The 27,726-nt window shown below is 36.7% G+C and overlaps 1 protein-coding gene across 8 annotated transcripts in view; it reads right to left on the reverse strand.

Moving 5' to 3' along the window:
• The window catches only part of DMD (dystrophin), a 2,416,375-nt gene that overhangs the window by 351,310 nt on the left and 2,037,339 nt on the right, over window positions 1–27,726 (reverse strand). The gene's annotated exons all lie outside the window — the stretch shown is intronic.

Below are 27,726 nucleotides of genomic sequence, written 5' to 3' on the forward strand. Positions count from 1 at the left end.
AAAGAGAAAAACATCATACAACATTAAAATTTTGGTTCAATTGCCCGGGGGGTTCTCCTCATGAAATACTCACCCAGACCAATTTCTTCAAGGGTTTTCCCTGCATTCTCCTCTAGTATTTTTATAGTTTCATGTCTTAAGTTTAAATCTTTAATCCAATGAGAGTCTATCTACCCAAGTCATATTTGACTTCTGAAATTGTAAGAAATACGACATACAATATACAAAATAACAAACGTATTATCATATATGCGGAGTATTGTACATATTGAGTATATACATATTTGTAAACTGCCTCACAACCACATGATAAATAAACTCACGTATAAATATGTAAAAAAAAAATGAAATTTTGGTGACTGTTTTAATTAAAAGAAAATGTTCAAGCCATATTTTTTATGATTCCTTCATTTGACTTTTTAAATTATCTACTGAACTACAGGTCCTGATTGAGTTGGAATAGAGAATATACATTTTTACTACTACTTTTATTTTTCTACCATTGTTACTGCTACTAGTACGATAATTAAGGAAAAAAAATGCCAAGTACTCAGTTTAACTGAATGCCTTAATTTCTGTTAAGGTATTTGATAATAGAAGCTTCTGTTGGTGAGAAGGCAGTTAATAAAGAAATAATTTGAGAAAAAGAGTCACTTTCGGGAGGTCTCCTGATGGGCCTGAGAGCAGACTGAAGGACTTTATTTTTTTGAGACAGAGTCTCACTATGTTGCCCTTTGTAGAGTTCTGTGTTGTCACAGCTCACAGCAACCTCAAACTCTTGGGCTTATGTGATTCTCTTGGCTCAGCCTCCCAAGTAGCTGGGACTAGAGGTGCCCGCCACAATGCCCAGCTATTTTTTGGTTGTAGTTTTCATTGTTGTTTGGCAGGCCTGGGCTGGGTTCGAACCCGTCATCCCTGGTGTATGTGGCCGACGCCCTAATCAATGAGCTATGGATGCCAAGCCAGACTGAAGGATTTTAGCCAGTTAGAAATCGTCACCAGGGCATTAAGCACATGAAAATGGAGGAAAGGAGATAACTGATGGGAGAAGAGATGAAAAGAAAAAGGAGGCAGGAGAATGCTCAAGTCAGTCTTCACTTTGGCATTTGACCTGGTGGCAACTCTATACCACCCAAGAATGTAGAATTGTACACTTCATTGCCACAGGCTAGCAGTGCCCAGAAGTGTACATTACAAGAAGGATGGCCCCCTAAAGGGAAAGTCACAAAACATAGGAAGGGTGAATATAGGTACTGTGCCATTTAAATAGCTATAAAATTGGGTTTGACTATATTTCACATATTAGAGGCTTTAAGATTGCATGCATAAATTTATATTTAAATTATTCAACAGTACACCTAAAATGTCAAAATGTACAACTAACTCTGAGCCATATGATGTGTTATTTAAATGACATCAGGATTGCTTTAGATTTTATTCTAGTTTGGAAGCAGTAAGAGAGAAAACATTGAAGGGAGCCATTATAATGTGGGTTTTCTTTGAATCACTTAAACATCTGGAATATGTTCCCCATGAAAGAGCAAACTAAGCCTAATTTTATTATGACTAGTTTCATGCAGGCAGAATTTTCACTTCATTAAATGTTCTCTTATTATAGATATAAAAGTACTGATTTAGAATGATATATAAGTCTGATACATCAAGTTTCCCCTCTTTGTATAAAATTAAATTGCCTGTAAGATCTTTGCTTATCTTTATGTGGTTAAGGATCTGTTCGAATACATACTTAAAATGACAGTCATCAATTACTTTTGTAACAAAAGAAAGGAATTGTCTGTGAAGAGGGAACATTATTTTGGGGGGAGCAATTTTGACTTGAGAGTTCAGAGACCATCCCTACTGCGGAGTACAGAAGGTCAGCTGGGCAGACTAAAAGAGTAAGTTGAGGGAATTCCACTTTGAGGGCTTCTATTTTCTCTGGGAAATAGGAAGCAATAGATGTGGCATCATGTGCAATCCCTGGCTTAACGCGCAGTGTATGGAGCAGTGTATGGTGTATAAGGAATATTCATGGCATGGAAAAGAATTAAAGGGAAGTAGAAACATTTGAATTCATCATGATAGAGACTGCGAGAGGGAGCTGACTTAAGAAATGTGGTGAGGTTGGCAGACAGTGTTGAGAACGCATTTGAGGCTGAGGATGAAAAATTTTGGCAGATCAATCTGTCCAAATTTCTCCCTTTCTCCAACAGCATTTCATGTAAGCATGGAGAAAATAGTTGATCCAGATTTGGGGTTTTGTCAGATGATTGTGGTGCACATACTTAGGGATCAGGGAGTTTTCAATGTGATTGAAAAACACACTGTAGAATCTGAAGTGGATTAGGATGAAAGTGAAGCAAAGTGAAGCGTTGTAGATGGACAGAAAGCAGAGGCATCAACTGTGGAGGTTTAGATAATCCAAGAAAGCAGGAGTAGCTCACAAGCAAGGGAGAGGGAGACGAAAGTATGTGATGTTCAAATTAGCTCTGCCAGATTTGCCATTTATGAGTTTATTTATAAATGATTTATATAATATATATTCCTTTATTTATATATAAATGGTGCTCCTTAGGGATATCAATCATTCCTCCTGAAATCTGTTTTTTTCGTTTGTTTGTTTCTTTTTTTTGAGACAGAGTGTCACTATGTTGCCCTGGGTAGAGTGCCTTGGCGTCACAGCTCAAAGCAATCTCAAACTCTTGGGCTTAACCCATTCTCTTGCCTCAGCCTCCCAAGTAGCTGGAACTACAGGTGCCTGCCACAATGCCTGGCTATTTTTTGTTGCAGTTGCCATTGTTGTTTAGCTGGCCTGGGCCAAGTTCAAACCCATCAGCCTCGATATATGTGGCTGGCGCTGTAACCTCGGTGCTACGGGCGCCAAACCTGAAATCTCTCTCTCTCTCTCTCTTTTTTTTGAGACAGTTTCACTCTGTTGTCCTGGGTAGTGTGCCATGGCATCACAGCTCATGGCAACCTCAAACTCTTGGGCTTGAGCAATCCTCCTGCCTCAGCCTCCTGAGTAGCTGGGCTACTTGCGTCCACCACAACACTCAACTAGTTTTTCTATTTTTAGTAGAGATAGGTCTCGCTTTTGCTCTGGATGGTCTCGAACTCCTGATCTCAAATTATCCTCCTGCCTCAGCCTCCCAGAGTTCCCCTGAAATCTTAACCTGCCAATCCACAGAGGTCCTATTTTACTTACAAAGAATTCAAAATTAGGCTACAACAGTGAAGTATCATTTTAGGGCTACATAGACAGTGCAGAGAAATTTACATGACAAAGATTATTTAAGCAGTGATTAACTGTATTTCTCTCTACAATATAAACCTTCTCAAAGAAATGCTTGTGAACCAAGATTCTTGAAAAGTAGCCTAAAAAGAGGAGGTCGTAGGAAATGTCTTAGGATTCTTCATGCTGGGCCAGTCATGAGAAACTGAGAAGGAAGGAAACAGAAATCCTATCCTGCAAATATAGGTGTTCAGTGCTTGTCTTGAGGCTCTTATGTGTGGCCCAGGGAAGCCCTCACAGAATCCACTTAGCTAGGAATTGGGGGTAGGCGAGGCCTAGCTATGTTATGTAGCTTCCTCATTTCTAGGTAGGTATACCATCTTGATAGGGCCAAGACAGTCAAGGACCATATCCTACTTTGTCCAGAGGATCAGAGGCCTGTAAGAATCTCTAAAATACCTGGGGGAATGGGCTACTCAACAGCAGGACCACTTACAAACAAAAACAAGATGAGGTGTAAGCAAGCCTTTCACAAAATGCATCAGGCTTGGAGACTTCCACTGTTATCTGTAATTCTTGGCTTTTTACTTGGTTTGCTGCCTGGTGGGGTGCCCAGAATATAGGTACAGTTTTTGTCTCATATACCTACTGCCTTAGACCAGGTTTTCAAGAAACAGTCTGAACACTCTTTAGAGAAGGGGAGTGAGAAAAGCAAGAAGTCAGGGGAAAAAACTAAGTAAGTGGCTGAGCTCAGGAGTTTGAGACCAGCCTGAGCAAGAGTGAGACCCTGTCTCTAAAAATAGCTGAATGTTGTGCTGGGTACCTGTAGTCCCACCTACTCAGGAGGCCGAGGCAAGAGGATCATTTGAGCCCAAGAATTTGAGGTTGCTGTGAGCCTTGACACCATGGTACTCTACTGACGGCCACAAAGTGAGACTCTGTCTCCAGAAAAAGAAAAGAAAACTTAGTAAGGATATGGTCTTTCCTGGAGACTAGTATCAGCCTGGTCCATGGGAAGTGATGAAGCACAAATTATAGCATAGCAGGTCCCATGTTGAGACAAAGGGATTGGTCTTTTGTGCCCCTGATGGGGGGAAGGAGTGGTGTAATATTCCAGTAAAGGTAGGTTGTTTTATACTGAGGAAGGTTTCCTGGAAAGGGGTGCACTTGTGGGCTGATGGGTGCACCAGCTCAGTGAAGGAATCTGGCTGGGGCACCAACAGCATCCACTACATAGACTGACTTCATCTGCTTTCCCAATCTCCTTTACCCTTGAACTTCAGATGTTAGGCACTTATGTTTTGGTGTTATTTCAAGAAACTTCTTATGTGAGCTCTCATTACTAACACTATGAGGCTATCTCATAGCTCTCCAACAAAACTGGGACACATCACTTTTTCCATAAAGTGGAGTCCCTGATTTCAATTTCTGAGGGACTGTGTGGAGCTCAGATACTCTGTGTAGACATTCTTGACAATAAATTATGCTATGGAAACACGTACTGTTTTTAAATAGAGATGCACAATTGCATTCCACTCCAGGATCAGTTTTTATTGTGGTTGCCTAAAGGCAAAATATTATGCAGTGTCTTTTTATTGTCTTCCTTGTACTCAGTTTTCAGGGCAATTCTTATAAACATTCATATTTGGGCAAGATCACTTTTGACGAGTAAACAGAATAAGGACATAAATAATGAAACAGACTCAGAACTAATGACCTAGATGTAGCGTAATCAGGACAACATGAGGAAAGTTAAAAAAAATTTTTTTTAGAAGGACAATGTGAAGTTTGTAGGCATGAAGAAACGTAGGGGTTTTATTTCCCAAGCAATTATCAGTAATTATATTCTAACTATGGTTTCCTCTCAGACTCAACACACTTCCAATTTGTGGCATGAAAAAACAGTAATTAATTGTTATATCTTTTTATATAAAGAACCTACATATTTTTATGAAAAGTGACCTCTGTTTTTTTTTACATCATCTAAAATGAATGCATACCCAAACATAAAAGCATGAATTCTTTTTAACATTCATCTCTTTAGGCTGATCATCTAAAGATGATGCAGAGAAATTTACATGACAGATATTACTTAAGCAGTAAATAATATTTCATCTCCATCTTTTGGGACACTGCTTTCACTGTGAAGATTATGACACCAATGTTTTTTAAAATAAAAGCTGAATTATATCTTGATCATATTAATAGTATCTATATTCTTTCTGTTCCATGTGTGTTCATTTTCTCTTCCAACATATAATTTGGAAATGGGGACTAGGATAGCATTGATCACAAAGGTAAGGCTTTTACTCTTAAGAACAAATTGAACGCAGAGGCAGCAACTGATATTTTGCAAACCATACATCTGGTAAGGGGTTAGTAACTAAAATACACAAGGAAATCGTATAACTCAGCAGTGAAAAAAAAAAAAAATAAACAAAACCACAAATCACCCAATTGAAAAACGTGAAAAGATCTGAATAGAAGTTTCTCCACAGAGGACACTCGAATGAGTAGTCAGATTTATACAGACAGGGAATTGAATGGTGGTTGTGAGGGACTGGGGTAGGGGAGAATTATTATTTAATGGGTGGGGTTTCAGTTTAGCACAATTAGAAAGAGTTCTGGAGAGGGATGGAGAGGGATGGCTGCACAACAACATATTTAATGCCACAGAACTGTACAATTAAAAATAGCTAAGACAGTATATTTTAGGTAATTTGTATTTTACTACAATTAAAAAAATATAAATAAATAAAACATTAAAAAAGAATTAGTTACTTTAATTTTCTTGGGAACTTGTTTCTATAATCCTAACTCTGATTGCTAATCATTTTCCCTTTTTAGAAAAGAGGCAAACAAATGAACAAAAAAACCCCCCTAAAACCCAATAACATTTCAAGCTTTCCATAGCTTTCTAATGACACAATTAAAACAAATAAAAAGGTAGCTCATAAGTGTTTTAAAGAGGCTAAATGAAATATATGTACAATTAAAATAAAAAGGTTTCTAATGAGCATAAATAAATCATTTAAGCAAACTGTGCTTTAGGCTGTTAAGGAAACAGAGAAACAATCCAGTATTTTCTTTCTGAGAAATTTTAATTATATGTGACAAAACATAAAGCAAAATGTCAGTTAATGAAATCTATTAACTTCTTTAGAAATAAGTAATAATCCATAAACCATTAAAAACACCAACCACAGGGACATAGATCTTAAAATTCATGAGTTATTTTAGATAAAGTTTTCATTTAACAAGGCTTTTGGATTTACAAATATTTCTTAGTCTGATCTATATTTGTTACTACCATTACCCTTGAGTAGAGGTATTGTCTTGCTTTCTCTCCCTCCCTTACATGTATTAAAGCTCAAAACATCAGTCTAAGATAGTGATTCTCAAACAATAAACGTGCATCATAATCATGTGAGGGCTTGTTAACACAGAGCTTGTTGGGTCCTACTTAGTGTTTTTCATTCAGTAGGTTCAAGGTGGAGAATTCGGCATTTTTAACAAGAACTCATGTTGAATTCCTAGAACAAACCAAGCTTATTCTTGACTTATAACTACAACTCTAGGTATGTTGTGCTCTCTCCATGAAGTTTTACATTTCCACTCTCTGCCTACTAGCTCCTATTTGTGTACTTCAGATCTCAGTTAAATGTGACCACTAAAGTGATCCCATCCCTGGTTTCCCTATCTGAAAGTAAACACCCCTTTATTTATCTTCCTCTCGGTACCCTATTTTCCTTCTTAACATTGATTACAATTTGCATGTACATATATATTTATTTATACATATTTATTCATTCATTTTCTGTCCCTGCCTGAGACTTGAAAATTCATGAAGACAATTATGTTTTTTTCACTCATACATGCCTGTACCTAGTATACTGTAATCCCTCAATACATGCTTTTATTAAAAATAAGCAAAGACATTAATGAATGGAAGAATATGCCATGCTCTTGAATGGGAAAAATCAACATTATTAAAATGTCTATTCTGATCCAAAGCAATCTACAGATTCAATGCAATCCCCATTAAAATACCAACATTGTACTTTGAAGAACTGGAAAAAAATAGTACATCGTTTTGTATGGAACCAGAAAAAAATCCCTCATAGCCAAGGCTATTCTTAGTAATGAAAACAAAGTTGGGGGCATCACCCTACCGGACTTCAGGCTATATTACAAGTTCACAGTAATCAAAACAGCATGGTATTGGCACAAAAATAGAGACATAGACATATGGAACAGAATAGAAAACCAAGAGATGAAACCAGTCTCTACTTGCCATCTGAACTTTGATAAACCAAAAGAAGTATCCAGTGGGGAAAAGAATCCCTGTTCAACAAATGGTGTGGGCAGAACTAAATAAACACATGTAAAAGATTGAAACTCAACCCACACCTTTCACCACTTACAAAAATTGACTCAGGATGGATAAAAGATTTAAATCTAAGACAAGAAATGATAAAAATCTTAGATGTGTGGGAAAAACTCTTGATGTTGGACTGGGGAAAGATTTTATGACAAAGACTTCAGTGGCCATTGCAACAACAACAACAAAATAAACAAATAGGACTTAATTAAGCTAAAAAGCTTCTGCACAGCTAAGGACACAAGTAAAGCAAAAAGACAACCTTCAGAATGGGAAAAGATATTTGCAGGGTATGAATCTGACAAAGGGTTAAACACTAGAATCTACAGAGAGCTCAAATGAATCAACAAAAAAAGAGCAAACAATCCCACTACCACTGGGCAAGAGATATGAAGAGACCTTCTCTGATGAAGGCAGACGAATGGCTAACAAACATTTGAAAAAATGCTCATCGTCCCTGATCATCAGAGAAATGCAAATCAAAACTACCCTGAGATATCAGCTAACCCTAGTGAGAACAGCCCACATCCCAAAGTCTCTCAAAGCTGCAAACGCTGGCATGGATGTGGAGAGAAGGGAACACTTTTACACTGTTGGTGGGACTGCAAACTAATACAACCTTTTTGGAGGGAAGTATGGAGAGTGCTCAAGGAGTTTAAATTAGACCTCCCATTTGATCCTGTAATCCCATTTCTTGGCATCTACCCAGAAGAAAAAAATCATTTTATCATAAGGACATTTGCACTAGACTGTTTATTGCAGCTCAATTTACAAATGCCAAAATGTGGAAAACAACCTAAATGCCCACCAACCCAGGAATGGATTAACAAGCTGTGGTATATGTATACGATGGAATACTATTCAGCCATTAAAAAAGATGGAGACTTTATATCTTTTGTAGAAACCTGGACAGAGCTGGAACACATTCTTCTTAGTAAAGTATCATAAGAATAGAGAAGCAAGAATCTAATGTACTCAATTCTAATATGAAGCCAGTAGATCATCTAATACATACCCTCATCAGAGAAAAACTCAAACTGATTCAAGGTGGGAGGTGGGGGAATGAAGGAATGGGGAGAGGGGAGGAGGGGTTACGGTGTATGGCATACCTCTTGGGGGGGACACAATTGTAAGAGTGACTTTACCTAAAAAATGCAAACATTGTTACCTGATTCTTTAACCTGAAATTTGGAGATGAAACTAACCTGAAACTATATTTAAAAAAAAAGCAGTTAAGAGAATGAGGCACTTCTGTGTTAATTACTAATACTTCATTCAGACCAATATCTATTTTCAAATTGCTATATAAACAAATATAGCTTCTTACAGAAAACTGACACCGAGTTCCCAAACCAAAGCAGAGAAACCTGCTTATTTCCTTTAATTTCCAAATCTGAATTATGTATATCTATTGCTTGATTTATTTAGTATTGGAGGGTGTGCTAATTTCTGAAGCATGTCTAATTCTCTGAGCTTTGAGGTTTTTCCCTAAAGAAGTTATTCAAATAATGATATAAGCCAATTTTTCAGAATATAGAAAAATTAATTTACAAATATTTTCCATGCATTTCCTCTTGTATAGAAAGAGGATGCTAATATGGACACTTGAGGACTGCTATAAAGATGAATGAGAAGGTTGGTTCACTTCTTTCAGTCTACCTATAATCAGTTAAGCATTGTGTCAGGCAACTTTGGGAATACAAAGTCTTGTAAGGTCCGATTCAGGCAAGTTCAGAGAGATTTCACAGAACAGTGGGTAATAAATTCTTGAGAGAGCCACAGGCTAAGATCCTTTCTCCAGTTAACTGCCGCTTTGGAGCCAATTTCTCCCATCACCCCAGGAGAAACTTGCCTTTTCTCATTCATCTATCATGTAGCCTTATAAGGCCTCCTTGAACTAGACATTGGGATGTGAGTACACAAAACTGACAAAGAAAGAGGAAGTGTGGTGTGGGGAGGAAAGATATGTGTTTACCTTGAATGGGAGAGGGGGAAGGTTAGGAAAACAACGTGTTTGGGGAAGAGCAAATTGTCTTTATTTATTTATTTTTTTTGGTAGAGACAGAGTCTCACTTTATGGCCCTCAGTAGAGTGCCATGGCATCACACAGCTCACAGCAACCTCCAACTCCTGGGCTTAAGCGATTCTCCTGCCTCAGCCTCCCGAGTAGCTGGGACTACAGGCGCCCGCCACAACGCCCAGCTATTTTTTTGTTGCAGTTTGGCCGGGGCTGGGTTTGAACCCGCTACCCTCGGTATATGGGGCCGGCGCCTTACTGACTGAGCCACAGGAGCCGCCCAGCAAATTGTCTTTAATAAGTTGAAGTATGAAGTATGGTGCAGTTCTAAAAGATGAATCATGGCTATTTTGGGGGAACATGATTGTCATGTGTCTTGAAAGACTGAATGGCCTTTGAAATGCAGAAAATGAAGATTTCTGCCCAAGGGAAATGGCATGTTCTTAGCAACTCTTTTAGTAGATTTAATTACTACTCGCTTGAAAATGTTTATTTTGTATTGATTATGCACTATGCACGTATGTACTATGTATATATGTACAACGCGCTAGGGAAATGGAACTCTCAGCAGCCTCACAGGCAAAGGTAGATAATTTAGTGGGTTATTAAAAAACAATGTAATCTGTGGTTTGAGAAATGGTGTCACGGGTTTTGGAAAGATCAAAGAAGGATACCAAGGCAGGTGAGGAGAGACTCCCTGAGAAGATAAGGTGACTGAAGTTATCCACAGAGGGGAACAACAAAAAAACCATGTTTGTCTGGGCATTACATATTCACCCAGAAAATCTCAAGTACATCTGTATAAGCTTGGAGTCATTGTGGAAAGGATCAAGGGTTGGTAACGAGTGTTCATAGATACAGAAAAGAGGTAACAATGGCTAGAAATAGGATGGTGGCAAATGGGAACAGATTATTTGTAGATGAATTTCTAAGGATCGTATGTATTTAAAAGATAACATTTTGCCCTGTGCTTTTATGCATGTTTGTTTATTTAATCATTTATTCCAAAAAACGATTGAGTGCCTATGATATCCCAGGGAGTGTTGCAGGCTCTGAGGATACAGCAGTACACAAAATACACCAAGTCTCTGGGTTTGTGTAGCTTAACTCTAACGGATATTATTTCACTTAAATTATGAGTGTTACTATATAAGCTTATAAAGAAACAAATTCCAAGTTGAAATATATCTACAGCTATAAAATGCAATATTCTTGATCAAGAAAATTCAGGATAAAATATGGTATTGTATATAGTAGTTCCAAGGAGATTCTTTGCCTCCCTTTAAAACAAATTTAGCTACCTCTGCATGTATGAATAATGATGAATGGAGAAATGTAGGGTTGTGAGTTCCTGTACAATAGACTACACCTAGTTTCTTCTATACTGGGTACATTTATTTAATTTCAGTTTTTTGGGTAAGGCAATTACTAGCGAAACAAAATGGATTCTTGCTGATTTGATTTTCTATTCAATATATTATCAACTTAGAAATACTAACGCAGAAATGAATCAAAGATGAGTACAAACTTTTTTTAAGACTTGAGCTTAAAATAATACACAGAACAGGGCTAAAAAGGATCGCAAAATGCCCTTTAATATATGCTTTCACTTTCAGATTATTGTAGCTCCTGAACTGAATTCATGTTTTGAGTCTTTCTAAAAATGGCTTTATTTCTTACAAATGAAACAAAAAAGCAAGATATTCAACTACTTAACGTCAAAAGAAATGAAGATGAAATGGACTGTCTTCATTAAAATCTGTGACAGCATATTTAAAAATTAGACTAGTTGGTACATTTTAAAAATAATTGTTCATTTTCATTTCATCAGATTGGAGGACAAAAAGAAAGTCTTATGTGTTCACTTCTAAGCAACGTTGGCCCCCCAAATATATTAGTAGTTGTTATTTTTGCCTCTGTGAATATACGTGTGTGTGAAAGATCTAACTTCTTCGGTTGAGTCAACAGTTTAGTTATAGTTTTTCATTTTTCTCACCATCTAATTGATAACTTCTACTTTTGAGATATTATTCTGATTTTCTGATCATATTTTAAGGTAATATATTAATTCACATCCTGTTGTAGTCTGTTATGACAACTGCTATCATGATAATATCCAGTTAAAAGTATATGCAAATGATGAATGAGTTACTACTTACACATATGTGTCTAAGCGTCAAGCTGTCTCATTAATGTACTCAGATGTTATTTTGAAACAAATTCAGTTATTGGCTAAATCTACCCTTTAAAAAAGTGATTGGCATTCAGCTAAAAAGAATATTAAATAATAATAGACTTTTTTTCTTTTTCAAAATAGGAAGATGACTTAGTATTCTCAGAAGTCTGTGGGAGTAATATTATATCGATTATCTAGAGGAGAAACTATTTTAGTTGTAAAAAGGGGTTTAAAAAGTCTCTTAAAAAACCTTTTCGCTAAGAATTCAAGATTTCAACTCCTAGGCTGTATTAACATGGAGAAAACTGTGAAAATGTCTTTCTTCAATCTTTATAACAAAATGCTGAGGTAGTTCCAAAGGTAAGATTTTGTTTACTGGGTAAGGCAAAGGATAAAGAGAAATTATGCTCTTTATTTCTATTATTTAAGTCTATATTTCTTTTAACCTTGTGTTTTATTGGCTGCATAAGGGTCACCATAATACTGAACAAGCCTTATGGCAATTCTACTAGATTGGGTTTGTGTAGGTCTGAAATAACCAATCATTCTCTTGCTTTAGCCCTGTCCCTGCTAGAAATATGTTAAGGCCAATAGCTAACTGGCAAGCAGTGGGAGAAACAAGTGAAATAATATTGCATGCAGACTGCTTGCTTAGGGACAGATAAGAAACTTATGCAATGGGGAAATTAAGTGGGGATTATTTAATCAGACCTAATAGGATTTACATTCACAGCAACGTATAGATCCCAAATTGGGTCACAATTTTTTAAGAGTAGCAAAGAAGTAAATAAAAGGAAACTCAGCAGTGGTTTGTCATTTGTTTTAAGAAACACACCTATGGCTCGGTGCCTGTATCTCAGCGGCTAGGGTGCCGGCCACACAGGGCTGGTGGGTTTGAAACTGGCCGGGCCTGCCAAACAACAATGACAACTGCAACCAAAAAATACCTGGGCTATTTTTATGGCAGGTGCCTGTAGTCCCAGCTACTTGGGAGGCTGAGGCAAGAGAATCACTTAAGCCCAAGAGTTTGAGGTTGCTGTGAGCTGTGATGCCACAGCACTCCACTGAGGGTGACATAGTGAGACTCTGTCTCAAAAAAAAAAAAAAAGAAAAGAAAGAACACACCTATATATTGCCAAAGATCCTCATTCACTTTTGTTTATATTAATTATTGTACTTTGGTGTACATGGTGATAAATTGACTTCATTCTATTCACTAACTTGCTTATGCCATGTTAAGATCATGATGATAGAATTTAAACATCTGACAGAGAAAAGTTAACAAAACTTCTAAAAATATTTATGTTTCGAAACATACTGGCAGTATCGTGATTATATGAAGAAAAAAATCCACCATAAAAATCAATTCCTGAAAAGAAAATAGAAATTTATCTTAGTATTAGATTCCCCAGTCTCACATTCTGTTAAGAGAGTTTGACATTTCAGGGCTGAACACACTATGGAAACATAATAAATATTGAAGTTTACAAACAAAAAGCATAACAATGATATGTGAACCAATTTTCAAAAACATTGAAAATCAATGTGCCCTTAGTCTTCCTAATTCAGAAGTTGGTATACCTGTTATAAATGAGTCTGACCATGCTTACTTCAATTTTACATTGAACATGAATCAAATTACTTCTTTTAAATTTCTTTTTATTTCAAAATACTAACAGGGCTACAAATGTTTTTGTTACATGGATACCTTGTATAAGAGTTAAACTGGGGCTTTCAGAGCGTCCATCACCAGCATACTGTTCATTGTACTTGGTAAGTAAATTTTTACCCCTCACCCCCCACCTTTTTACTCCTGCTTGGAGTTCAATGTCCTTTACGTCTCTTTGGGTCCATGTGTGCCCATGGTATAGTTCTCAGTTATAAGTGAGAACATGTCGTAGTTTTTCAATTTCTCAGGTACTTCACTTAGGACAATGGTCTCCAGTTCTATCCACATTGCTGCAAAAGATATTATTTCATTTCTTTTTATAGCTGAGTAGTACGCCATGGTGTGTGGTGTGTGTGTGTGCGCGTGTGTGTGTCTATGTCTCATTTTCTTTATCCACTCATGAATTGATGGGCACTTGTGTTGCTTCTCCATCTTTACAAATGTGAATTGTGTTGCAATAAACATTTGAGTGCAGATGTCCTTTTTCATGAAATAACTTCCGTTAGGTAGCTACCCAGAGGTGGGACTCCTGGATCAAATCATCATAAGTCTACATTTATTTCCTTCAGGAATCTCCATATTGTTTCCATAGAGTCTGCACTAATTTGCAGTCTCCCTAACATGTTAGAAGTGTTCCTTTCTCTCTGTATCCATGCCAGCATCTATTGTTTTTTTGACTTTTTAATAAAAGCCGTTCTAATGGGAGAAAGGCGGTACCTCATTGCGGTTTTAATTTGCATTTCCTTGATGATTAGTGATAGCAAGCATTTTTTTCATGTTTCTTGCCCATTTGCCTATCTTCTTTTGAAAAACTTCTGTTCCTGTCTTTTGGCACTTTTTAAAGGGGTTGTTTTTATCTTGCTCATTTGCTTGAGCTCTTTGTAGATCCTGGTTATTAATGCTTTACTGAATGTATAGTTTGTGAATATATTCTCCCATTCTGTAAGTTGCTTGTTTGCTATGTTGATTATTTCCTTTGCTGGGCAGAAGGTTTTTAATTTAATTAAGTCTCATGTATTTATTTTTGCTGTGCCTTTACGGTCTTAGACATAATTCATTATCTAAGCTGATGTCTAGAAGAGTTTTTCCTGTGTTTTCTTCTAGAATTCTTATGGATTCATGTTTTACATCGAAAGTCTCTTGTCCATCTTGAATTAATTTTTGTATATGGCAACAGATGGTGTCCTGTTTCATTCTTCTGCATGTAGCTATTTGGTTTTCCCAGCACCATTTACTGAATAGGGCATCCTTTCCTCAGTGTCTGTTGTCTGCTTTGTCAAAGACCAGTTGGTTGTAAGTAAATAATTTTATTTCCAAGTTCTCTGTTCCATTGGTCTATGTCTCTAATGTCACACCAGAAATACGCACTTTTCATTACTATAGTCTTGAAGTATAATTTGGAGTCTGAGAATGTGATGCTTCCAGATCTGTTCTTTTTGCTTAAGATTTCTTTGGTTATTCAGGTTCTTTTTTTTTGGTTCTAAATGAGGCATATAATTTTTTTTAGACTGAAGAAATACAATGCTGGTATTTTGATATAGATTGCATTGAATCTGTAAACCGCTTTGGAAAGTATGGACATTTTAACAATGTTGCTTCTATCAATCCACGAGCATGGTATTTTTCCCCATTTTTTGGCATCAAAGTTATCTAGGACTTCTTTCATCAATATTTTCTACTTCTCCTTATGGAGACCTTTTGCCTCCTTGGTTAAACATTCCTAGGTGTTTTATTTTCCTTGAATCTCTTGCTGTAAATGGTATTGAGTCCTTAGCTTGACTGTCATTAGCATATAGAAATACCACTGACTTCTTTGCACTGATTTTCTAACCTGAGACTTTGCTGAATTTATTTATCAATTCTGGGATCCTTTCGGGGGAGTCTTTAGGTATTTCTACATACAAGATCATATCATCACCAAAAAGGGATAGTTTGAAGTCTTCTTTCCTAATCTATTCCTTTCTCTTGCCTCATTGCTTTGCCTAGAACTTCCAGTAATAGGTTGAATAGAAGCCGTGAAAGTAGGCATCCTTGCCTTATCCTAGTAATTAGGGGGAATGCATTCAACTTTTCCCTATTTAACCTTTTGACTTCGAACAATGCCTATAGGCATTCAAACAGGATGTTTGTTTGGTATGAATGATGCCTTTAGGCATACAGTACAAGATGTTTGGTGTACTCCGCAGTCAAAGGGCTAATATGATGTTGGCTGTTTGTCATAAATGTCTCTTATAATTTTGAGGTATGTTCCTTTTATGTCTAGTTTGTTGAGGGCTTTTATCATGAAAGGGTGATAGATATTATTAAATGATTTTACTCTTGAGATGATCATAGGGTTTTTGTTTTTGCTTCAGTTTATTGGTGAATCACATTTACCGATTTACATATGTGGAACCATCCTTGCATCCTTAGGATGAAACTGACTCGATAATGGGGCATTTTATCTTTTTGATGTGCTATTGAATTTATTTTACTAGTAATTTATTGAGGATTTTTGCATCTATGTTCATAATGGATATTGGTCTGTAGTTTTCTTTTTTTGTTGCATCCTTTCCTGGCGCTAGTATCAAGGTGATACTAATTTCATAGTATGAGTTATGAAGTATTCCCTCCTTCCTGATGTTATAAAATAATTTCTGTAGGACAAGCACTAGTTATTATTTGTAGGTCTTATAGAATTTGGGTGTGAATTTGTCTGGCCCAGGGCTTTTTATTTGTTGGTAGATTTTGTTTTTATTACTGCTTTAATCTTTTTGCTTGTTATTAGTTGTTTCAAGATTTCTATTTCTACGTAAATCAGGATTAGGAGGTTTTATGTTTTTAGGAATTTATCCATTTCCTAAATGTTTACTAGTTTGTGTACATAGAGGTTTCTGTAGTATTCACAGATGATATTTTGCATTTCTGTCACATCAGCTATAATATCTCCTTTTTATTTCTGATTGAGTTTATTTGAGTCCTTTTCTTCTATTTTGGGTTCATCTGGCTAGTGGTCTATCAATTTTGTTTATCTTTTCAAAGAACGAACTTACTGTTCTATCAATCTTTTGTATTTCTGGATTCCATTTTGTTTAGTTTAGTTCTGCTCTGAGTTTTATTATTTCTTTTCTTCTGCTGGCTTTTGGTTTGATTTGCTGTTCTTTTTCTAGTTCCTTTACATGTGACATTAGCTTGTTACTTTTCGATCCTTCTGTCTTTTTGATATAGGCATTTAAGGCTGTGAACATTCTCCTTAGGACTACTTTCACTGTATCCCATATCCCTAGGCGTGGGCCACAGCCAGTGGTATGCTGTAGCAGAGCCTAAGAGCCAACTGTGTGTATTTCTTCCCAATTCCATATTCCATAGCATTATATCAGTAGCTGGAAATTAGCAATGCTAGGCATATTTACACTAAAACTAGAAAATACTATACACAAGGGTTCATTCCACTTAAGAGCAAGTTGATAAGCATTTATCAGCACATCACCGGCACAGTCAATAACTGGCTGGGGTATGAAATGACAACTCTGCAGTGTGGTTTATGCTCTAGGGCTCTCTCCCTCTGGATCAGGATACGAAGCTAGATTTCATCTGAGATGGCGTACTTGTTGAGCTCTTTCTCCTTCTTCACAATAGTTGCCCTACTACTATACAGGCTTCTCCTGAGAGTGGACCCTCCACAAATCACATGCACCTTGACCCCTGTTCTCAGGGTCTGCTTCCAGGGAACCTAACATAAAACACTGGTTAAGTTACTAGTTAAGTGACCACGCAGAAAAGCCTCAAAGAATACATTTGAAATTACAAAGAGCTACAAGTCAAGAAACTTTGGGGGTCACAATGATTAGATGAAACTGCAAAAGATAAATTTGAAATAGCAAGGGTCTACTATTTGTGTCTGCATACATAAAAGAGAGGAGTTGATGGAAAAAGATGAAGCCTATACAAATTGGGCCATCCTTTATGTTATGTTTCTCAAATTATGCTTTCATATCCACAGGTGAGTGTATTGAAGGATTCATTTACTTAAGACTTTGGAGAAAAAGCACCTTCCTATTGAAATGCAACATATGCATTATAGACAAGATCACATAATTGACATGAGATTTAAAATATAAAACAAGAACTATCAAAGAAATGTCAGGCTATGTCTTCTTGGCCATTAAGAGAACGGAAGCAGAAAAGTTTGAGAAGCACTGCTTTTAGAAGACATTTTTACTCAAAAAACCTACGCTAATGTAAATTATAACAAAGAATATCATATGGAAAAATCTTATTATGAAAGTTCATTTTTCTTAGGTCTTATAAAAATGAGAGAGTTACATTAGAATCACAGACATATTTGTTCCCATTGTAGCCAGAAAACTGATTTACCAAGAACAATTATTCAATGCCATTGTTTAACTTAGTTAATGTAAGGTTGTAAAAGGCATAATATTGGTGTCAATATTAACTGCTGAATTTGGAAAATTAGAATTGCCAAGCATGACAGGAAGACAATAGGAGCCTATTCCTTGGGTTATTTGATCTTTGATAATTTCTTGTTTTGTTGATGGTAGGAGAGTAGCATAATTGTGAACTTTAAACTTATCACAACTTTGATAAGATGTCAAAAAATAATCAAGGCTGGGCATGGTGGCTCACGCCTGTAATCCTAGCACTCTGGGAGGTTGGGGTAGGTGGATTGCTTGAGCTCATGGGTTTGAGACCAGCCTGAGCAAGAACAAGACCCCATCTTTAAAAAAAATATAGCCGGCAGTTGTAGTGGGCGCCTTGGGAGGCTGAGGCAAGAGAATTGCTTGAGCCCAGGAGTTTGAGGTTGCTGTGAGCTATGACTTGAAAGCAGTCTACCAAGGGCGACAAAGTAAAACTCTGTCTCTAAAAATAAAATAAAATAAAATAATAATCAAAACATATATTGGCTATGTGATCCCATTTTCTAAGGGAGTATAGAATTTCAGTTAAATAAGTACTTTCATATTTTACAACTGTTTCTAAGAGGGACTTTACCTAACAAATGCAATCAGGGTAACCTGGTTCTCTGTACCCTCAATGAATCCCCAACAATAAAAAAAAAAAAGAACTGTTCCTAGTTAATATGGTACATGTACACATACGCCCAAGCTAATAAAAATTCTTGCTCCCTCAGCTTGGTGCTAAATAATAATAACCTCAGGAAAACTAAGATGCCATTAATACAGATCTCAATATAATTTTATTTATAAAATAAATTAAATATTCACACTCTATAATGAGATCAGACTTCTTTGGGTATAGGTTTTCACCATATCATAAATAGAAGAATGAATGCATTTTTAGATCCTCTACTACAGAGAGTATATTACTTATTTTTTTTGGATAGTCTTTTATTACCTACGACTCTTGAGGAATAGTATTTATAATTCTTATCAACCACAAACAAAGCTTCTAGATAAAATTCTTAACAAACAGGATTGGAATATTAAAGGATCAGATTTTTATATGGTTTTCAAATAGTAGGAAGAATAGTATTCTTTGGAGAAAATTTTATCTAATTAAATACTTCTTGAGCAGAATAATGTCAGATGAACTCATTAGGTGAACATTTTGGTTTATCTACGTTCTCCTTAATGTCCCATGACCAGAAGAATAGCTCTGATCTAATGTGATGACAATAGTAACCAAGCCCAGCTCTTTCTTTTATCACAGTCCATCAAAGGAACACAAAGAAGTCCAAATTAAAATAAGTTCAATAATAAAAAGAACACATTCCTTTTCTAACTGTTCTGAAGCCTTTTCCTATCTTTAAGCAAAGTTCACTTAGTAATTATCTTATTTATGAAAGTAGAAGCAGAAGGACGTTTCTCTTATTTAATCAATGACTTTATGCTTTGGATGTGGAAGGCATCTTGAAACAGTCAAAAGGAAAGCATGTTGAATGTCATCAACTCATTTTCTCCCACCCACTGTTTTAAATCATTTGTTTGGCTCCAATGTATACTACACTTACATAAGTTGTTTATGAAGAGCCAAATTAATAGTCTTTGCAATTGTTTTCGTTGGAATTTGGAGAGCTGACAAATGAATTAGTAGAAAATGGCAATTCTACATGAATTAGCTTTTAAGTCTCCCTAAGAGGCTGACGCAGAACTTAATAAGAGACTTATTAGGAGAAGTAGGACAACTTAATTCAGATTGATTATAGACTTTGGTGAAGACAGCTGGGGTTCAATGAAACTGAAAAAGAACTTATATACACTTCAAAGTATGCTAAGCAGATGTCTGAAACAATTACTCTGCTCTGCCTTTTCAGAAGTTTCAAAGGCAGGATGGGAATAGCATGGTAAACGAAGGTTCTATTTGCCTAAGTCGAGGTAGGGGCTTTAAAAACACACACAGCGCTATCTAAAATCAGATGCTTTGGGAAAAGAAAGTGATTTGACATTGCTGTCCTAAGTAATTTGCTTTTAGCTTTATAAACAAAGGAGAAGATGAGAGGGAATACATAGGAACAAAGTAATAAGATCTCTTGGCAACATTAACTTATAATTAATTTTACATTGAACAAATAATTTGGTCAGGATTATTTTTTTTTTTTTGAGACAGAGCCTCAAGCTATCACCCTGGGTAGAGTGCCATGGCATCACAGCTCACAGCAATCGCCAATTCCTGGGTTTAGGCGATTTTCTTGCCTCAGCCTCCCAAGTAGCTGGGACTATAGGTGCCCTCCACAACGCCTGGCTATTTTTTTGTTCTAGGTGTCATTGTTGTTTAGCTGGCCCTGGCCAGGTTCAAACCCGCCTGCCTTGGTGTATGTGGCTGGCAGCCTAACCACTGATCTACGGGTGCCGAGCCTACACATAGCATTTTCAAAAAAACAACAACAAAAGCCTCTATATGGCAATTCATTTGCAGTTCACAAGAATGAACAAAATATTAATAATCTTTCCTCTTCCTACTTTAGGCAGTATTCCTCATTCACTATAAAGATACTCCTTTATTCAGAGTTGGGAGAGCTTACATATTTTGAATCATTCTTAGGGTTTCCCTGTTGATGATGTTTCTGTCTATCCACACATCCTCTAACTGTGTAAGAAAGGATTATGAACTTTATAAAATTCATACATAGGAAAAGATTTATAGTTGACATATATAAATGACAAATTAAAAAAAAATCAATGAAATGAAAATAAAACTTTAGAAACATGGTTAAGAAGAGAAAAGCAGTAAGGGAAGATGGAGTTACATGAACATGGTTGAAAACTTCCTGCTTGACAAAATGAAGGTAAAATTTGAATACATTACATCAATTTCACATTAGCTGTTAGGAGGAAACATACTTGGTTTCCTCAATGTCAAATTCTGAGATAGCAGCATTTCCTTGACAAATTTCTCAAACAAACCAAGATGTAGGGACTCAGGATGGTAGGTCTAAAAAGATGCATTTGTCAGTTTTCTTCTTAAAATTTTAGATGTGAATGCTGAACATAAATAAGTGAAGATGTCACAGTGGCTTCATCATCATCCCTGGCCCACTACCCATATCATCGAATCAATCTCAACTACAATGTCAAAAAGGTCTAATCAGGCTTGGTACCTGTAGTACAGTGGTTACGGCACCAGCCACATACACCAAGGCTGGTGGATTCGAATCTGGCCTGGGCCAGTTAAACAGTAATGCTAACTGCAATAAAAAATAACTGGGCGTTGTGGCAGGCACCTGTAGTCTCAGCTACTTGGGAAGCTGAGGCAAGAGAATCGCTTATGCCCAAGAGTTTAAGGTTGCTTTGAGTCATGACGCCATGGAACTCTACCAAAGGTGACATAGTGAGACTCTATCTTAAAACAAACAAACAAACAAAAAATAGTATTTTGTACTATTTCATTGAGAGAATTTTAAAGGAAAACTCACAGAATCCCTGCCCTTGACTTCTGGTAGTAAGAAATGTAAATTAAAAGTGGTATATGTACACCATGGAGTATTATGCAGCCTTAAAAAAGTATCTCAAGAATGGAAGAAAAAGTATCCAATGTACTCAGCCCTACTATGAAACCAAGTTATAACTTTCATATGAAAGCAATAACCCAATTATAGCCCAAGAATATGGGGAAAGGGGATAAGGAGGGGAGGGGAGGGGGGAGGATGGGTGGAGGGAGGGTGATTGGCGGGACTACAACTACGATGCATCTTACAAGGGTACATGTGAAATTTACTAAATGTAGAATACAAATGTCTTAACACAATAACTAAGAAAATGCCATGAAGGCTATATTAACCTGTTTGATGAAAATATTTCAAATTGTATATAAAACCAGCACATTGTACCCCACGATTGCATTAATGTACACAGCTATGATTTAATAAAAAAATCAAAAAAAGTCTGATATAAATGCAAAATGCATATCTTCATAGAGGTGACAATTTTCATATTCCAAGATGGTAGCCCAGGAGAGTCTAACTATTGTGTGTGAAAAACTGTATTTAAAGTCAACAGGTAAACTAAGAGCAGTGAAACATTCCTGGCTCAAGAATGATGTACTTTTGTTGTCGAGAAACCATGATCTATTAGAACCAAAGCAAAACATTAGAAAAGCAACAACAACCAATAAACTTTTTCACATTGAGATTGTTCTTAAGAACCAAAGTGTTATATGTAGACTTTAGGTTCAAAAGTTATTCTATACAGAGGGAGGGGGATTGGTGGGAGTACACCTGCGGTGCATCTTACAAGGGTACATGTGAAACTTAGTAAATGTGGAATGTAAATGTCTTAGCACAATAACTAAGAAAATGCCAGGAAGGCTATGTTAACCAGTGTGATGAAAATGTGTCAAACGGTCTATGAAACTAGTGTATGGTGCCCCATGATCACATTAATGTACACAGCTATGATTTAATTAAAAAAAAAGTTATTCTACTTTGCCAACAAACATGAAAAAAATGTTTAACATCACTAATCATCAGAGAAATGCAAATTAAAACTCTAATGAAGTACCACCTTACCCCTATCAGAATGGCCATTATCGACATGTCAAAAAACAACAGATGTTGTCTCAGAAACACTGAAAAGGAATGCTTATACACTATTGGAATGTAAACTAGTACAACCTCTATGAAAAACAGTATGGAAATTACTCAAAGAACTAAAAGTAGGCCTACCATTTGATGTAGCAATCCTGCTACTGGGTATGCACCCAAAGGAAAAGAAGTCATTTTCTGAAAAAGATACCTGCACTCAAATGTTTATTGCAGTACAATTCAAAATTGCAAAGTTATGGAACCAACCTAAGTGCCCATCAACTGAGGAATGGATAGAGAAAATGTGAGACACACATACACACACACACACACCCCTACCTACTCCATGGTGCACATAAAAAGGAATGAAATAATGTATTTTGTAGCAACTTGGATGGAGCTGGAGACTATTATCCTAAGTGAAATATCTTAGGAATGGAAAAACAAATACCACAAATTCTCACTTATAAGTGGGAGTTAAGCAAGGGGTATATATGGTCATGGAGTGGTGTAATGGACAGTGAAATCTAAAAATGAAGGCGGTTGGGAGGGAATGAGAGATAAAAATCTACCTATCAGGTACAATGTACACTATTCTGGCGATGGGTAAGTGGGAAACTTTTGAGACAAACTATGTTATGGTCCATTATTTCGCTTCTAAGAAACATAGTTGACAGTATCCTTTCTGATTCAACTGTTCAACTTTCAACTTGCTCAGCTTATCAGTGTTGCTGGGAGGGCTTCATTTGTTCCCGTACCTGTGGATTTTATGTTTCTTGATTTTTGTGTATCTCAAAACTTTTGTAATGACCAAAGAACATTAAAAGTCCTGACTTCAGCATTATACAATTCATCTATGTAACAAAAAACACTTGTACCCCCTAAATTTATTGAAATTTTAGAAAGGAAAGAAAAAATGTTATTCTACTTTACATATTTCACTTACAGATCTATGTGGAGAACCTAGTGATTCAGTTATTCTTACCCTTCATTACAAGGAAAGTAGAATATTTCTGTGGTCAAATAAGCCTTGGTGCTATTTCTAGTAAGTGAGAAATCATTATTTCTGTTCTTAAAATATTTATACAATATAAATCATGAATTTTATTTATTTAATTTAGAGACAGAGCCTCACTTTGTCACTCTGAGGAGAGTGCTATAGTGTCATAGCTCACAGCAACCTTAAACTCTTGGGCTCAAGCAATTCTCTTGCCTCAGCCTTCTAAGTAGCTTGGACTATAGGTGCCTGCCATAACATGTGGCTATTTTTTAGAGACAGGGTCATTCTTGCTCAGGCTGATCGCGAACTCATTAGCTCAAGCAATCCACCTGCCTCACCCTCCCGAGTGCTAGATTACAGGTGTGAGCCACTGTTCCCAGCCTTAAATCATGAATTTTAAAAGTAAAGAGGCATTTACTATTTAAGTTTTATTTTCATAGTTATTCCTATGGAAGCTATATTTCAAAGGCTGAGATTCTTGGTGAGCTAAATATTCAATGTTAACACTGTCTTTCTCTCTATTTATTTACCATATCTATCACTCTGAAGATGATCAGCAAGCAATAATGCTATTTCTTTTTTTTTTTTTGTACAGACAGAGTCTCACTTTATGGCCCTCGGTAGAGTGCCGTGGCCTCACACAGCTCACAGCAACCTCCAACTCCTGGGCTTAAGCGATTCTCTTGCCTCAGCCTCCCGAGTAGCTGGGACTACAGGTGCCCGCTACAATGCCTGGCTATTTTTTGGTTGCAGTTTGGCGGGGGCCGGGCTCGAACCCGCCACCCTCGGCATATGGGGCCGGCGCCCCACGGACTGAGCCACAGGCGCCGTCCAATAATGCTATTTCTATAGAGTCTAGGGACTTAATCGTTGTTTAATCCACCCTTTAAATCCAAAAGTTACATTTGATAATGAAATGATACAATGTTAAATACCATAGAAACACATATTCCATAGTCACTTGAATAATATCTTTGACACATAAGATCATAATGGAGTTCTTCTGGCTAGTTGCCTAGCTATCAGTTTGGAGTCTGCTACAGTATGATGCCTCTGAGGGATTAAATTGCTGAGTAGAAAAATGGGAACAGTTGTTTTAACTATGCTTCCACAGTTTTTGAAATAAGTTTTAGTTAATAAAATTCAATCCTTATAAATTGCCACCATCAAAGCTTCAGAGATCCAAACCTGGTGTCAATAAGATGCAATGAAGAAAAATGATTTATTTTATTGCCATTCTAAACTGGAGAAGAGCTACTGGAGGTAAATAAATATGTATGAATGTAGGTGATCCATAAGTTTAAAATACGTATAAAATATTTACACAATGCTGGTTTAGAAATAGTCACACCTATTATCACTTATATTTGGATAAGTACTATAATTTAAGTATATTTATATCTAAGAAGATAGATATATTATATTATAAAATATATCTCTTTTTGAAAAGTCTATTTAATGTTTACACGCTTTGTTGTTACTGGGATCAGAATGAACGTGTTACCAATTAGGGGATGGAAAATGAAGTTCGTCTTGAGATCATGAACAAATAAGACAGGAAAACTGAAAAGAATATTGAAGATATGGTTGAGTGAAGACAAGTTGATATTTGAATTGTTCCACTTTTAGTTATTTTTGATTATTAAAATACATACATTCTCCATCCACACTCAGTATCCTACAGATGCTCTTCTATGATAGATGTAGCTAAGCATGAACCCCTTATACCTGCTTTGTAGCCTGTATATACAGCATCTTAAAACATTTATTAACTAATTTAGTTCCTTTGAGACATCCTCCTAAACATATTTCTCATTTTTGGAAGAGACTTAAAAAAAATTAGTTCCCATAGTTTTGGATAGAAGTACTATGTTTAGGGCAGTGCCTGTGGCGCCAGCCCCATATACCAAGGGTGGTGGGTTCAAACCTAGCACCAGCCAAACTGCAACAAAAAAATAGCTGGGCATTGTGGCAGGTACCTGTAGTCCCAGCTACCCTGTTTCCCCGAAAATAAGACATCCTCCAAAAATAAGACCTACTCACAGGAAAGATAAGACGTCCCCTGAAAATAAGACCTAGTGCATCTTTGGGAGCACACCTTAAAATAAAACACTGTCTTATTTTCGGGGAAACAGGGTACTAGGGAAGCTGAGGCATGAGAATCGCCTAAGCCTAAGAGCTGGAGGTTGCTGTGAGCTGTGATGCCAAGGCACTCTATCGAGGGCGATAAAGTGAGACTCTGTCTCTAAAAAAATAAAAAAAAGTACTATGTTTAGTGCTGAACAAATACAAGGTAATACATGTCAAAAGATTATCTTAATTTTCCAGTAGAAAGCAATGTTAACCATTGCTTTAAATGTTAGACACATGGTCATAAAATATTGCGGGTGTGTGTGTGGATTTTAGAAACAATACAGTGAAATCTTTAATCTTTTTTTCAAATATTGACCTATTATTTTAATGGAGAGCTATGCAACTCAACATTAGACTATAGTCTTCATGAAGGCAAAGATCAAGGCTATTGCTGTAATACTACTAGCATGTTGCACAGTGGCTTAGAGACAGTTGTTGAATGAATGAATGAAGATACTAAATGATGTTCCTTATATGTTGTTGGCACTGGGCTAGGAACCCAAAGATGTATTGCATGATCTTTGCTCTTAGGAACCTAATTTTCTCTGAGAGAAATAAATATACAATTAAATCGCTATAATATATGTGAAATTTAAGTGTGATAATTTCAGCAGGTTTGGTTATCTATGAGAGCACTGAAATGTGAGTAATTCACTCTGCTTAGGGGGAGCAGGGGGTTCTAGACACTCAGGAAAGACTCTAAAGATAGTGCCTTGAGGACTGAGAGCGCATTCACCAGGCAGACAGGTGGGATGATCCAGACAGAGAAAAGAACATTTTCAAAGGCAGACAGTTATTAAAAAAACAGAGATGACATATTTTGGTAAAAGGGGTAAAATGGCCTGGAGGACAGGAGCTACAGTTGAGAAGTCAAGCCTACGCTAGGAAGTAAAGGACCACCTTCCCTCCTCATTCATTGGGCTTCATTCTCCGGGAAGGGGTTCTTCTGCAAGAAGTTTGGATTAGAGTTGGAAGAGGCTGGATAATCTGGGAGTATCAGTAAAGCAACTCCATTCATTCATCCATTAACAAACATTTAAAATGTAGTGTTTATGATATGCTAGGAGCACTGATGGGGAATGGGGTTTAAAGATGTATACTGTTATCATCTTTAAGCAAAAGATTCTGGGAATTAGAAAAAAAGGATATTGGCTGAAAAGAGGAGAGAAAAAAAGACATAATTCTGAGATCATATGAGTAATCACATATAAAATCAATGAAAAATGTAGAAGAGATTAAGGATGAAACAGAAGTTTCTAGCCCAGAAAATCTGCTGATTTAAGATTCATTAACTAAAACAGGAAATGGAAAATAAAAGGAGGTAAGTAGAAGAGGATAGCATAGGGGAGTGGAAGAACAGAAGAATCAATGAAAAAAGTTTGGTTTTACAAATGGTGGCAGGGCCCCCAGAGCCTGGAGTAGCATTCAAGGAATGATGACCAGCTGCTTCTCTTCCTTTAACAACGTTCTTTCCACCTGCCAGAAGTCACGTAGCCCATGCATACTTTCCTTGTTACTGACAAGCACACAGTTTTTCCTCTTTAAGGAGCATCTCTACCCCATGTATTAAGATTTATGCAACCTTGTTAAGATACTGTATAAATAAAGCTGTTTCCATGGTTCAGGGGCTGGCTGCAGCCATCTGCTGTGTCAGTCCTCCCCATGCCATCCTATCTCGTGTCTCATGTGTGTTTTGTTCTCATGTGTGTCCCTCTTCTTCATTTCCTACCTTTCCACTCAGGTCAACTCTCCCTCCTCTTGCCAGGTCATGAGAGGTCCCTCTCTCATGCCAGTATGTGACATTGAATTTGTGATTCTGATGCCACATAGGTTAGGAGATCAGAAGAGAGATCCAGACTAGAGATTTAGATTTATTGCCATCCATGTCACTTCAAACACTGAGCATTTAAACAACAAAAAAGAGAACTGAGCTAAGGTTAAAAACATGGGCACACCAACATTTGAATGATGGGTGGAGGTTAAGAATTTGGGGAAATACAGGAAGAAGAATGTAGACCAGACAGTGCCATGAAAGTCAAGGAAGAAAACATCTAGAATGAGGACTCTGGCAAATATGCCAAATGCATGAGAGAATTTAACTTCTTTTACATTCCAATTTAGGAGGACTTTCATTTTGA

The sequence above is a fragment of the Nycticebus coucang genome, chromosome X (genome assembly GCF_027406575.1).
Source record: "Nycticebus coucang isolate mNycCou1 chromosome X, mNycCou1.pri, whole genome shotgun sequence".
Taxonomy (NCBI): Eukaryota; Metazoa; Chordata; class Mammalia; order Primates; family Lorisidae; genus Nycticebus; species Nycticebus coucang.